The following is a 16,041-nucleotide window of genomic DNA, read 5'->3' as shown; positions in this document are numbered from 1 at the left end:
AACTTCTTATAGTTGGGACTTAATTTTTGTCCAGTTTGACATTTTTGCCTTTTAATTTGAGTGTTTATTTTTTATACATGTAATGCAATTAACAATAAGGTTAATTTTGTTTACCATCTTGCTATTTGGTTTCTTTTGCCCTGATAGTCTTTGTTTCTTTGTCCCACACTGCTAATTTCTTGATTAATCTATGTATTTTAGTATAAAATTTTATCTCTTTTATTGGCCGTTTAGATATATCTCTCCAATATGTGAAATAAATTTATGTAAAGATGTGTCATCCTTTATAAAAGTGAATATAAATATCTTTGCTGTGCTTGATATCGTAAATAATTTCTGGCCCACAGTGTTCTTTTGCTTGTAAACATGTTTTCCCAAATTGCTCATTAATGTCTTTCTCCAAAGAATTGAAAATCGTGTTTTCCTTAAAAAGCCTGCAAAATTGCAAACCCACACGCCCATCTACTGATAATTATAATTTATTCATGAGAACTTGTTTACTAGCACTGTGACAAACAAGTGGCTACCTTGACCAAAAGAGATAAGTTCTCCAAAAGTTATAAACAATTTACATAACCCATGATTTAATGTATGAGATGACTTTGGGTGTAACCAATTAGAGCTGGATGATACAACTGTGAGTCAATAGACTAGGAGGGATTTTGGGTGCCCAAGCACCCCAGTCAGCATATAAGCCCACAGTCCAGAACATGTTGAACATCAATTGGGCATGAACTCCCTGGGCGTCTCTCAAGCGCATTACATTGTTTGATGATCTAATACACACCAGCCATAAGGAAACTGCAACTCCCAGTGCAGATGACGGTAACCCATCTGCAAGAAGATGTCACTAGACAGACCAGCTGTGAGCAAGTAACAGACAGTAAAGGTAGTGAGAGAGACTGCCAGAAAAGGCAGCATGTGCATTCTTGCCCTTCCCCTTTTATTTTTCTTGTAATTGACAGCTTATTAAAGAATTTATTTAAACCTAGTGGTTTTCAGTTCAGTCTTTCTCAGTATGCTTTCTTAGAGATATTTTAAAACCAAGGTTCAGTTTTGATCTTCGAGTGATATTACTTAGCATAAAACAACCTTGTTTCTACTGAGTAATATCAGTATATTTTATAGATGGATATTATATTGAGTAATATCTTCTTTTCTTTAAAATTTTGTAAACAGTTGCTCTAGCAATTGTAATATGTGTCCTGAACTTGTGCTTATCCTAGAATTAGTATTTTACCACTGCACTTATAAGACACTTCTATTTATTCTTTCCAATCTTTGTGTTGCTATGGTAAATACACTTCCATCTATTTTATGAACACCATAATAATTATTATTGTTGGTTCAATTGTTCTTCTTGAAAATCCAAGTTTATAGAGGTCTAATTTACATACATTAAGAGTCACCATCAGTTTTTTATTAAAGATGTTAAGAATAGAAAATACTTAGTCATTTATATTTACTCACATATGTATCATTGCTCGTATTTTTCCTTTATTCCCTTAGACCTAAATTTCCATCTGGTATCATTCTTTTCAACCTGAGGAATTCCCCTAGTTTTGTTTTTTATTTTTATTTTATTTTATTATTATTTTTTTTTAGTCCAGGTCGGCCAGTGACAAAATCAGCTTTCTCAGTTAAAACTTTATTTATATTACACACATTTTGAAGGATAGTTTCACTGAATATGGAATTCTAGTTTTCAGCTTCCTTAAGAATAAATAACTTTAAAAATGTAACTCCACTCTCTTCTGGCTTGCCTTGCTTTTGATGACAAGGTAACTCTCATTTTTTGCACTGTTCATCGTATTATAATATTTCTTTGCCTTTTAGCTTCTTTTAAACCTTTCTTGTTCTTTGCTTTTTGGAAATTTGACTATAATGTGCCTAGTTATGGTTTCTTTCCATTTTTTTATTCTTGCACTTCATTGAACTTTTTGAATCTGTGATTACTACTTTTAATCAAAATTGTAGCATTTCTGTCTATTAATTTTTCAAATATACATCTTTTCCCTACACCCAATCAAATGACACATATGCCATATATCTTGATAATATCCTATAGGTCATGATACTCTGTCCTCAGGCAATCTCCTCAGCACCCATAAACCTAACTAGTGTTTATATTTTCTTGTGGCAAATACATTGCATTTTAATGTAGTTATTACAAATTTTCTTATTTTCACTACTCTATAAGCTCATTGATGGTAAATGATTGTATTTTTTTCTTTTACTGAAAGTTATTTTTAAACTGCTAGTACTTTAGAAGGTTTTTTGAATAAATATAAGCATTTTGAGGCTGAAAAACCACAAAAAATTTATACCATAGTATTTATTTTCAGAATAAAATTAAGCAGCTAAAATCAAATCAAATTATTTCATAACAAATTTAGAAAATGTATGTCAAAGTTATCTTCTTCTGAGTTACACACAAATGAAAATGGCAACTACTAATACACTATTTTCTAAACCATATATAATAGAGGCTCAGGGAAGAGATTTCCCCTCAAAGGAGACTGTAAATAATGGAGATTTTTCTCAGACTGATCACATTTGCCACAGTGATCTATGGTTTATACTCTCATGTCAGATCAACTCTCCATAGGATTAAAAGGTTTACTGAAAATACAGTCATTTCTTGCCCACCAGTCATGGGCCTCAGAATTCACCACCTGGAATTTGTTCCAAGTTATACAACTTGACATGAACCTTAAGATGTATTAAAGTGCCTGTCAGAGGTTTGCCACTGTGAGTAAGTGCACTATTAGGGTGTAAAGATAACGACAGTGATTTATTGGTAGGAAATCAACCTGGGAAATATTCCCTTTTTCACTTCTTGTCTTTGATTTTTGAGTTTTCTTGGTGGCATCAACAACTGATTTAACATGTAATTACCACATGTAATATTTAAAAAATAATGCACCTTACCACCAGATCTAAATTACTTCTCTACATTTATCCATAATGCAGTAAATTCAACATTTATAATAAGTGGTAGTTTGCATTTATTCTGTAAATTGTAGTATTACATTCGAATCTTACAAATATTCAGGATTTTTTTTCTTTTACAAATTATACTCCTCTTTAGAGGAATCACAAATGTTGTAATACAGGCTGTTTATCTGGCACATTTGAGAATATACTAGGAAAATTAAAGCTACATTTATAAATAGCTTGCAAATAGGGGCATAGAAATCTTGTTTATTGTTTTGTTTGTTGTGTAAAAGCTGCTGGAGAGTTCTAAATTATAAATGCTCTGAGAAAGCTTCTTTTTGTCTCTCTGCTAAGGAAGTAAGTATTCAGCTTCTTATGATAAATTGAGAATTATTCTACCAGGTATTTTGAAATTTATTGCACCATTATATATTTTAATTTTGATTCTTCTATCTAGTTTTGATTTCTTCTATCAGTACAAGAGAATCTGTATGAGAAATACTATAAAGTTCTGGTATATTTCCTTTTAATACTATTTGTTCTTGAATTATTGTGTTTATTTGTTTATGTTATTTTCTTACTCCCAACAAGAATATAAAAATTATGATGCAAACACATTTTAATATTTGTTCATTAGGTCAGGCACAGTGGCTCATATCTGTATTCCCAACACTTTGGGAGGCTAAAGCAGGAGAGTAGCTTAAGTCCAGTAGTTCAGACCAGCGGGGACAACATGTGAGACCCCTGTCTCTATAAAAACATTTTTTTAAGTCATTGATTAATATATTCTCTGCACTAATGGTGGTTTTCATGTGAACTAAAAATTATTTCTTAGGCTGGGCGCAGTGGCTCACACATGTAATCCCAGCACTTCAGGAGGCTGAGGTGGGCAGGTCACCTGAGGTCAGTAGTTTGAGACCAGCCTGGCCAACAGGGCGAAACCCTGTCTTTACTAAAACTATAAAATTAAGCTGGGCGTGGTGGCAGGCGCCTGTAATCCCAGCTACTGGGGAGGCTGAGGCACGAGAATCACTTGAACCCAAAAGGTGGAGGTTGCATGAGCCGAGATCGTGCCGTCATGCTCCAGCCTGGGCGACAAGAGCGAGACTCTGTCTCAAAACAAAACAAAAAAACAAAATTATTTCTTAAATAAATGAATACAAGGGTTGACACTAAGTGACTTACTTTCAAAACAAAGTGACTTTCTATATCCTCATTAGAGTATCACTCATGAAATATTGGTTCTGATGAAATAAAATTTTATGTCAGTGAGAATACTATAATTAGGTTCTATGATGATGTCATACTGGAATTAGTTTTTGGCGGGGGGCACATGGAGAGGATGTAGGGACAGTACAAGGAAGCAGTATTTTCTGCAAAAAGCAAAACTTGGCTTACTTTTCCTCATGAAACTCAGTTTTTATTGTTCTTGTGTATATTCCTTTTACTCTTTTCTAAGTATATATTAATCTATAAGTCACTTATGGATTAATACCATTTACTAAATTGGTATTACACTGTATTTTCATATTGAATAGAATTGTGGCTGCCTAAAAGTGCAAATTTCCATAAAACTAACATATGTGTGTGTGTTTGTAATATGTATTTAAAATTACATATTTTAAATTATATGTATATATACACTTAAATTTAAAATGTTAAAGTGTTAATGAGTGTCTTAACAGTACTTATATAGAGTTTATAATTTGGCACTATTGTGAAGAAAAAGTCTGAATTGAATATACTTTTTAAAAATATTTCATAGAAGAAAATGATACTAAAGTTCTTTTTTTTCCTCTATTTTTTGTTCCTTTTGGAGGGTGCGAGAGAGTAAATATAACATATGCAAACCATAGCCCTGAATCTTTAGAATTTTCTACATTTACTTAATAGTCAAAAGAATATTTAAAGGGAATGAGTTAAACTTATGTATAGTCAAAGTAAAATGGCTTTGAGTTTCAACCCCAGCTTTACTATCTAGCAACTGTTTGGCTTTGGGAAAGCTTCATGGCCTCTTTTAATTTCAAGTTATTCACTCTGTAAAACGGCAATTATAATCTCTAGCTCAAAGAGTTTTGGTAAGCTTAAATGGTCTTATTCGTAAAACAACTAATATAGACACAATAAATATTACCTAATATATACATATGATAATAATAATAGACAAATGGTTAAGCCAGTGACTAAATGACCAACAGCCAATAAACAACAGTGGTTAATAGACCAATGGCAGTTTGAGAGATTAGTTTACTCTGTTTGTCTTTGGGACTTTATAGCACTACAGAGGAATAGAATCTGTAGAGTAAGTTAATTACCATGTCCTTGCAAAGCATGACAGGAAGGATGCTGATTACTTGTGAACATATAGCTTACTGAACAGATCAAATTTAGTGGCAAGTGACCCAATGCAATTCTCTAAATTCATGTTACATAGCATATTTCATGATCAACAGGTAATACAGATCTTCAGGCATAACTATCATATGCTGGGCCAAGAAACTTTGAGAAGAAAGTTTTCATATCTCATTACTAATCCCTGGAGCCATTTCATCATCAGCCAAATCATAAATAATATATATTTCCCTTGGAGAAACTAAACACAAAAATACTGCAGTAAAATTTAGCTGGTATCATAAATCTGTTACATAATCATACCATAGTCATCATTATAAAACTTGAATACCTTGGCCTTACTTACATCATAATTTCTGTCATTTAGTTCAATAAAACATTACAAAGAAAATACATGTGATTATTTGTTAGCATAATTTAAGTTGCTCATATTGTACTATGGTTACTCAAATTTCTCCTTTTCTAAATGCTAGCAAATAATTGAAATAAAATTCAATTCACACTCTCAATCCTAAAAAAACTAAACTAAAATAAATAAATTTTTTCAATTGTGATAAAATACATTCCCATTGATGTATAGGTGACTATGTACTCGAATACTGTATGACTATATTATAACTATATTGGTATAGTTACATCTTAATATAAACACATTTTAAGGATATACAATAATGTGTGTAAACATTAATGACACTTCATTGCAATTAATATTTAGACTTAAAATTATTCTATTCACAAATTAAAACAATTAAATTTTTAGGCTTGACTGAAGGTAATTTAAATTGCATATGTGTGTATTCATCCCTCCCAAGTATTTCTTGTTTCAATTATGTATATAAATATAAGGAAAACAAGCATTTTGTAAATGATAGATGCAGACATGTGTCTCATATTATTGATCTCACTTATGTCTAGACTACAAATTAGAAAGGAAAACTTACTACATGAAAGTTCTCATATCGACCCTAGAAGAGTTTGTAGTACAACATCTAAGAGAACCTGAACATATGTAGACCATATAAAAGGGAGCACTTTACTTCTGTATTAGTCCGTTTTTATACTGCTATAAAGAGCTACCTGAGAGTGGGTAATTTATGAACAAAAGAGGTTTAATTGACTCACAGTTCCATAAGCTGTACAGGAAGCATGGCTGGGAGGACTCAGGAAACTTACAATCATGGCAGAAGGCAAAGGGGAAGCAAGCTCTTACTATGGCATAGCAGGAGAGAGAGAAAGAGAGCTAAAGGGGAAGCGCTACACACTTTTAAGCAACCAGATCTTGTGAGAACACATTCGCTATCACAAGAAGAACAAGGGGGAAGTCTGCCTCCATGATTCAGTCACCTCCTACCAGGCCCCTCCTCCAACATATGGGGATTGCAATTCAATATGAGATTTGGGTGGGGACACAGAGCTGAACCATATCAACTTCCTATAGGGAAATTAATTTTAGTTTTGACATATCTTATTAAATCTTTTGGAGATGTGAATCACCTCTTTATAGCCGCTGTTACTTCAACCTTATTTTGCTGCCTTAGTAGCCCTCCCAAACACAGGACTCTGCCTGAATAGTTCAAGCGAAAATGTTACCTTTATTACCAAGTTTAGCACCCTACATGGAAAAGATTTATGTTGCCATTTTGTTTATTTAATGGAATATCTTTAGGAAAAAGAAATTGTCTCCAATAAGGATATTTGTAATGATTTTTAACAATTTCTTAAACAAATTCTTATACAAAAGAGTACTCATCGAAGATTCCAAAATCAAGTGAATCAGTATTCCCCAAATTCTCTATAACCATATAGACCTATGCAAGCAGGGCTCCAATAGAATAATTTCTACTTCCTAATTTATTTCATATTTCAATATTTCTGGCTGATCACCTAGGTACTAAAGTTGAGAAATATCATAAAATACATTGAACAGATTTATTATCAAAAGTCGTATACCAAATTTGGCAGAACTCAAGCCAATTTAGAATTTAACTGAAATATCCCAGCCATTTTGTAAAGCCATTAAAAGAAAACTGCTAGTGCCAAGGAAGTTTCACCAGGGGATACAATGTCAGTACTCTGGGCAGAATAAGCCTGAGTTGGTTCTGAATGAGAAAAGGAGTTTCTATATCCTTACAGCTTGAAAATGCAGAACAGAAATGTCTCTGAGAATGATAGTCATGTAGATTTTGTATACCCTCTGATAACTGCCTGAGCAGATATCTTGCTTATGAGGAGAAACCAAGAAAGGACAAGAGATGCACCCTCTCTGCTTCCCTTCGGAATCATTACATTTCTGTTGACATTCATAATGGCACATTTGGAAAGAAGGGTGTTACTCTTATTATTCTTGTCAAGGGAGGGTTATGCATATATATTTAGCAATTTAGAAGTCATTTAGCTTAATTGTACAATTCATGTATTCATTCACATTTTAACATATAGCAATTTACATTAAAATATTAGTTCCAATAGCATTTCTAGGTAGGTTTGTTAACAATTGACAATTTAATTATATGTTTTCTACTCTCTACCAAGTCCTCCGCAATGACTACATGATATCAGTGTAGGAAAGAAACATGTAAGGATGCCAGGAACAATGAAAGAGTACCACCTGCCTCACAGAAACTTTGAGGGACATCTCTTATTTGGGACAGATAACAGATTTTAAAAAGCTCCCCCTACAAGGCCAACTCACAACCTTGTCTCCTGATATTTCCATTATTAGGGGAATTAAATGGAAACATCAGCTCAGGTTAAACTTTAATTCAGAAGCACGAAGCCTGGAAAAAATATATCTGCTTTAAAAAATATGAGGAAATGGACATTTTAAAATAACATATAATTTTAGAAAAATAATTTAAGATGATAAAATAATGTTGAACAAGCCAATTACATGAGATAGATTTAAAACGTTCTCAAAAAAATACATCTAAGGAAGGTGCTGAGACAAGACTATGTTATTGGCAAGTATTTTATTTGATGAGTTACATTCCTTCATATATAAATTATTATACAACATAACAAATATAGAGTTTCTAAGCTTTTATGAATCAAGTATAATTGTAATGCTAAAACTTGAAGATGGCAGTAAGAAAGATCTATAAATCAATCTTATGAAAAAATACATGTGTGCATTTTTGCAATGAAGTGTTTAATACAAGATCAGGCAACAAAATTGATCCCAGTAATGCAAAGATGATTTATCCTAAAGTAATCTATCCATATATTCTGTCACATTAAGATGTACAATGAAGAAAACCACATATTTTCTTGATATTCTTCAACAAAAATTTAACTGAGTCCAGCATTACTTTTTCCTGTCCTTCATCTAAAATATTTAATCGTACAAAATGAAAATAGTTTCATTAATGGCAAGATGAAGACGATAATATTCCTTATCATCAGCATCACGCAATTATTTTTGGGAAGTTCTAGTAAGTCAGATAAGATAAAATGAATGAGATATATGAAACTATTATGAAAAAATTAGAATAATCTTTCAATAATATGATTATCTATTGATATAACAAAAAAGTATTAAAAACTATAAAAATAAATATAACAGTGGCCTGGCCTATTACAAAATCCCTATAAAATTCAGCAGCATTTCTCTATGCCATCATTAACCATTTGGAAAACATGATTTAAAAAGACTTGATTACAATAGCAATGTAAATGACAAAACACTAACAAATTAAACTAAAAATAAATGTGCTAGGTGTATTTATAATTAAAACCACAAAACTTTAATAAAGTATATGAGAATGTAAAATATGTAGATTTTCCACATATCAGTTTAACAGTGTTTAAACAAAATCTACAGAAGATTGTCTTTAAACTTAACAAAATGGATTTTTAAAAATATGTAATGAAGAAAGCAACTATACTAAATTGTTGCTTTAATCAAATAAAAATGTGTTCATCAAAAATATTACAAACAAAATCAAATTTCAAATAATGAAAACAAATAATGGAGAATTTTAAACACATATAATGGAGAATTTTAAACACATATAATGTAGAATATATTAAACATACAATTTTAAACATACAATGGAGAATATATTAATGTCTTTCATATATAAAGAATGATTAAAATTCAACAGAAAATGAGCAAAGAAGTAATCGGTCTGAAAATACACACATTCAGTAAAAACATTGAATATATTTAGAGTTGGTAGTAACCTAAGACATGCATATTAAAGAGTGCAGAGGTTCCAGTTTTGCTCATTCGTTGTCAACTTATTTTATTAATAGGTAGTAGCAGTGAAGAAATGATAAATTTTTGAGGTTGTCTTTAGAAATAGAGATTTTCAAGGCTTTGATTAAGCAAGGGTGTCTTTCATCCCTCAAAATTTTGTTTCTTAATGCTTACTCTGATAGTTGTTACTGGTTCAGTGCAAAACAAATAGTTTTCTTTGGGCTTAGCTTCCTCCACCATACAATTTAGATGATAATACATAAATCATAGAATTTAAAGTACTAAAAAAGTCAAATATAATTGCCTAGCAATATGACTGTCACTTACAAAATAAGTGCTTAATTCTGGTATCATTGTGATTTTTATTATCACTTTAGTTTGTTTTTATAATTTATTAAAAGACCTTTGAGTTAAGCTTTGGCTAGTCTGAATAGCTCCCCTAAATTTTGATCAAATTTCTTTTTAGTTGTTTTTATTTTAGTTTACATCTGATATCATGTCTTGGGCCAAACAAGAGTCTGCTTAGAGGGTACCTGCTCTGAGTGTGACCCAAGATCTTCATTTGCAAATATTTTGTTGAAGATGTGTTCAATAAATACAAATCTATTTAGTTTTGCAGTCCGATATATGAAAGTTTTTCATATTCATAGATAGATTATTAATGTATATATCTAGTTAGATTATTAATAAAACTAAATCATATTTAATTTTTTAATGAATTGGCATGCACTCTAAAAGGTCACATGAATGCATCTTTTTAATTTTAATTTTAAATCATGCACATTTTGCTGAGAACAATGCACAAATCTCTCATAGGTACATGTAGGCTGTTTGCTGACTTTAGCTTTGACTACATTTGTTTTCTCTTACCTTTCAATCTGCAATATTTATAAATAGAGCCAACTCTTATCAGAGTTTTGAAATAGAGATAACTTTTCATCTTTATTCATGTTCCTCTTCCTTCAATTACATCTCCAGTCACTTCTTGCTGACCTCTGATTATCCTCTTTCTGGTTTCTCTCCTCATAGCCTCATGCCATTCCATTGTGTCTTAACTAGGCCTGCAATCATTGGAGAAGCCCTATGTTCTGTAATTTAAAAAAAAAAAAAAAAACCCTCCTTGCTAGTACTTATGTGTACAGCATTCCCTTTCTTTAGGTTCCTGCTAAATTCCTGAAGTTAATCTGAGCAACTAAATTATTAGTTGACCTTCACAAACATTAATGGACTTGTCTGTTACTCCATCCTGACAACATCCTGTTTCCAGTATGGTTTTTAATAAATAATGTGGCATTTCAGCCACAGGTTGAACATCAGTGAGGATCAGTTGGATCAAAGGGTTTTCCCCCACATTTTAAGTGACAAGGCATAGGTGAATGTTTGCTCTATGTTTTAGTTTTCTTTTTTTTTTTTCTTTTTATTTGAGATGGAGTCTTGCTCTGTTGCCTAGGCTGGAGTGCAGTGGCACAATCTCGGCTCACTGCAACCTCAGCCTCCTGAGTTCAAGCGATTCTTCTCCCTCAGCCTCCCAAGTAGCTGGGACTACAGGTGTGCGCCACCATGCCTGGCTAATTTTTGTATTTTTAGTAAAGACAGGGTTTCACTATATTGGCCAAGGTTGTCTGGAACTCCTGAGCTCAAGTGATCTGCCTGCCTTGGCCTCCCAAAGTGCTGGGATTACAAGTGTGATCCACCGCTCCGGCCACAACATTGTAGTTTTTTATTGCTCCCATAACAAGTTCTCACAAACGTAGCAGCTTAAAACAACACAAATGTATTGTTTCATTGTTCTATAGGTCAGGAGTCTTAGTAGGTTCAGTTAGTTTCTTTTCCCTGATTCTCACAAAGCTAAAGTCAAAATGTCAGTAAGCTGGCTCTTATGTGAAGGTTCTGGGGGAGAATTCATTTCCAGGGCTGTTATGGCTGTTGGCAGAATTTAGCATGTTGATGTAGGACTAAGGTCCCATTTCCTTGCTGGTTGTCACTTAGGGGTCTGTCACTCAGCTTCTAGACACCACCTGCATTCTGTTGCCTATGGCCTCCTTCATCTCCAAAGCTAGCAATGATGCATCAAGTCCTCCTCATGTGCTGAGTCTCTCTGACCTCTCTTTCTAGCCTATTTCTCCACAATTTCTCTTTGCCACTCCCTCTCTTTCTCTTTTTTTATTTCTCTCTCTCTCTCTCCAGCTGAAGAAAGTGCATTTAAAGGTTCTTGTGGTTAGACTGCGCTCAACAGAATAAGCAAGGATAATCTCTCTGTCTTAAGATAAGTAACCTTAATTATCTCTGCAAAGTGCCTTTTGTTTTGTAAGGTAACATACTCACAGGCTCCAGAGAATGAGACGTGGCTATCTTTGGGGGCCTATTATTTGGCCTCCCTATACTCCACATACTTAGTGATCTGGTTATCTAGATTATAGAGCTAGAGCCCTAGACTTTGAAAAATTTGACTTTTAGGCAATTTCAAACATGAGACGGCTAACTTATTTTGTATAACCTGATGTAACAACAACAGGAGGCCACCAACATTTTCCTTGAAGCACAGAAAGTAAATTTGTCTAAGGCAAGGGATAAATTTTTGGTGGAGGGTGAGGTGAGGGAAAGTCTTGTTTTTATATTTTTATTTACTTTCTTAATTAGGGAAGGGCTACTACAACAAATTATCACACACTGGGTAACTTATATAACAAACATTTATTTCTTGCAGTTCTGATGACTGAAGTCCAAGATCAAGATGCTAACAGGTCCAGTGTCTGTGAGGGCCTTCTTATTGGCTTGCTTCCTTCCTACTGTGTCCTCACATGGTGAAGAGCAGAGATAGAGGAAGCAATCTGGCTTGTGTCTTTTTGTAAGGACACTGATTCCACCCTCATGACCTAAATACATCTCAAAGGCCCTACCTTCTAATATAACCACATTGGGTATCAAGATGTCAACATATGAATTTTGGGGTCATACAATAATTCAGTCCATTCTTTCACATTGACAAAAGAATGGCAGATCAATGTCTCAGGTTATGTGGACTTTGGCCTTCATGACCTACAGACTTGCCCATGATAGCTGTAGAACTGAACTCATTTCACATTCAGAGGTTTCCAGGGTAGCAATCAAAGAGACCTTATATAAAGGATTTTTATTTCTACTGGGGTCTCTTTCCTCAGCATGTTCTTCAGAGTCCCAACAGTCCATGGACCCTCAAGTAGTCGCATCCACAATGATAAGGTTATGCAAGGGGTGTTCTTGAAGGTGAGCAAAACCATCAAACATCCACAGGGAACTGATGTATTTTCCCACTCATCCAGTTCTTCCCTCTGCTTCCCCATTTATTCATTTCTTTAGTCTTTCATTCCACAATAATCTGAGAAGCCTCCACTATGTGTCAGTGACTACACTGATGTGAGGGCTACATTTCTAAAAAGAGTCAGACAATTTTTCATCTTTGAGAAGCCTTTTTTAAATTTTGGAGATAGTTAAGAGACAAAAATAGATACATAAAAAAGTAGTTCTGATTTTAAGTGTTTTATATATTATTAATACATTTACAATGTAATGTCATAGAGAAAGCAACAGATATAGAGGGTGGTTGTAACTTTAAATGAATGTTGGAGAAGATTTCTCTGAAGGATAAAAAATTCTAAAAGCATATAGCAAAAATAACTCAGCTTCTAGATATCTTAAAAATTTGACTTCATAGAACTAAAATTATTTAAATATCAAATTATGTGATGCAGTAATTTTCTTCTTAGACATGGTGGAGTTGCTGTAATTCAAACTGGTGAGAAAGTAAATGTTTTTTTTTTTTATTGTTCATAAATACTTAATGCTATATGCATCACAGGTACCAAGGTAGTAAATTTGAACAACTACATAAGGAGTATGACAAAATATACAGGTATAACAAATATTAATTTCTGTTTATGTAAATTTACTGTATACAATTTTCAATGAAATATATACTGTAGTAATTTATCTTTTTATCTTTTTTTATTATTATACTTTAAGTTTTAGGGTACATGTGCACAATGTGCAGGTTTGTTACATATGTATCCATGTGCCATGTTGGTGTGCTGCACCCATTAACTCATCATTTAGCATTAGGTATATCTCCTATACCTCCCCCCACCCCCCACCCCACAACAGTCCCCGGAGTGTGATGTTCCCCTTCCTGTGTCCGTGTGTTCTCATTGTTCAATTCTCACCTATGAGTGAGAACATGCGGTGTTTGGTTTTTTGTCCTTGCAATAGTTTACTGAGAGTGATGGTTTCCAGTTTCATCTATGTCCCTACAAAGGACATGAACTCATCATTTTTTATGGCTGCATAGTATTCCATGGTATATATGTACCACAGTTTCTTAATCCAGTCTATCGTTGTTGGACATTTGGGTTGGTTCCAAGTCTTTGCTATTGTGAATAGTGCCACAATAAACAGAAAGTAAATGTTTTTATTGCTTGTTTTCACTTAGGTGTCTGGAGGGAAGAAAAGACTGACATTTTTAACTTCTTCCAGCTCCTTAGAGTAAAAGGTTGAAACACAAAGTATTTGGTGATTCTGTTTTAGAAAAACATTAAGGAGCCTTTGGATATTCAAAGATACAGAGGAGAGATAAATTCCTTAGCATATTGAAGGAGTATGGAAGAGTCCAGGAGTCTAAGATGGAGAGGAGAGGAGGTGGGTTTATAACTTTACATAGAAAAGAAACTCAGCCACATACGAATATACAACCCCTGCATTTCACAGCTATTAATTCAAAATAGATATTGGGAAAAATGAAGGAAAATAAACAGGGGTCCCTGCACAGGTTGCTACAGTGTGGAAACACAATGGAACAGTGATAGATGATGATATTATAAAGAAACTGATAGGACAGAGGCTTGTGAAGGCACATGAGGAAAGTCGTAAGCTACCCTTTTCCCTCTGAATTGCCATAGACTACAGAATTCCAGGCTCCGAGTGTCCATGGGATGGTGTTTAAACAAATTTATTTTAAATTGCAGAGGACAGATTACATTAGTTGACACCAGCATCACACTCACCTGGTCATTCTGTCTCTTTAAAACAGTACTGTGAAGTTGATTGGAAATTTCTTCTTCTCCCTATTTGAGGTAAAAGGAAAGTTAAAGGCGACGTAGAGTTTACTTTTTCATGAGGATAAAGTGTATGTGCTAGATTTTCATTGTTTTGTTTTGTTTTGAGCTCCTTGCTTTTCTTCTCCCCTCTTCTTTCTCCTCTTCCAGTTCCCTTCCTCTTCCTCCTGCTTGTCTGTTTCCATTTCATTTTAGGGTGTTGGCATTCTTGGTGATACTTGCTCATGCTCTTGCACAATATTTGGAAGACAGAAAGGGGGCAGCAGGTGTTATTTCTTCTTCAGCAGTGGCATCAGACATATGAACTTTAGTAAGTATGATTTTCTTCCTGCCAATCATCTGCCTTTTTACTGCAGGGCAGCTGTGGCAATTGGCCATGGTTCATTTTCCTGATTTATAAGTAACCTTAGCAATTTCTTGATTCTCTAGATCACACCTAAGTTGGTGGTTTTGAAAACCATAGGTAATCTCTCTCTTGAGTTTCACCTCTCCAGTCATTTAGAGATTTTACAAACAATGAATTTCTAATATTAAATTCCTTTCAACTTTCTATACTAGTTTCTTTTTTCCTGACTGAAGATGGCTAATAGTTATTTTTCAAACGTTCTTTTTTTTTTTTTTTTTTTTGAGACGGAGTCTGGCTCTGTTGCCCAGGCTGGAGTGCAGTGGCGCAATCTCGGCTCACTGCAAGCTCCGCCTCCCGGGTTCACGCCATTCTCCTGCCTCAGCCTCCCCAGTAGCTGGGACTACAGGCGCCCGCCACTTCGCCTGGCTAATTTTTTTTTTTTGTATTTTTAGTGGAGACGGGGTTTCACCGTGTTAGCCATGATGGTCTCGACCTCCTGACCTCGTGATCCGTCCGCCTCGGCCTCCCAAAGTGCTGGGATTACAGGCGTGAGCCACAGCGCCCGGCCTCAATAGTACTCTTCTAAAACTCATATTATTAAAGGGTTGATCGCCTTGGCATGGAGGCTTAGAGAATATCATCCTCCTTTATAGCTTCCAAAAGTCTACAAGAAATCTGAGTGCCAATTAAATCAGTTTCCATAAAGCTATTGGAGTATGGTCTGATTCATACACCGAACCTGGAGTACCTCAAGACATACATTCTCAACAGGACATTGCCCTCCCCACCCCCAACTAGGGGGTGAAAACTGTCCTTGAACATGTAAAAAAAATTAACTACGTTTTATGTATAAAACACAGCTACACCCGCAATACTAAACAGATATACGGTTACCTATGATACTAAAATTTCATGGGCTGGTGGTAATTAGAAAGATAATGTTTCAAAAGGCTCTTTAGCTGGGTAATAACAGAAGAAAAAAGAAAACTATTTCAAGAGAATTAGAGACTAGTTTCATTCTAAGAAGACACTGGGATTTTACTTCCATTCTACCTCAGAATTTCAGATGCACCATTGTATGCACTATGGGTGCTCCAGCATCATCCAAAAAGATTCTGCAG

This window comes from Hylobates moloch, unplaced genomic scaffold, assembly GCF_009828535.3.
Source record: "Hylobates moloch isolate HMO894 unplaced genomic scaffold, HMol_V3 SCAFFOLD_9, whole genome shotgun sequence".
Lineage (NCBI taxonomy): Eukaryota > Metazoa > Chordata > Mammalia > Primates > Hylobatidae > Hylobates > Hylobates moloch.
The sequence above is the reverse complement of the archived record's forward strand: the minus strand, read 5'-3'. Positions refer to the sequence as shown.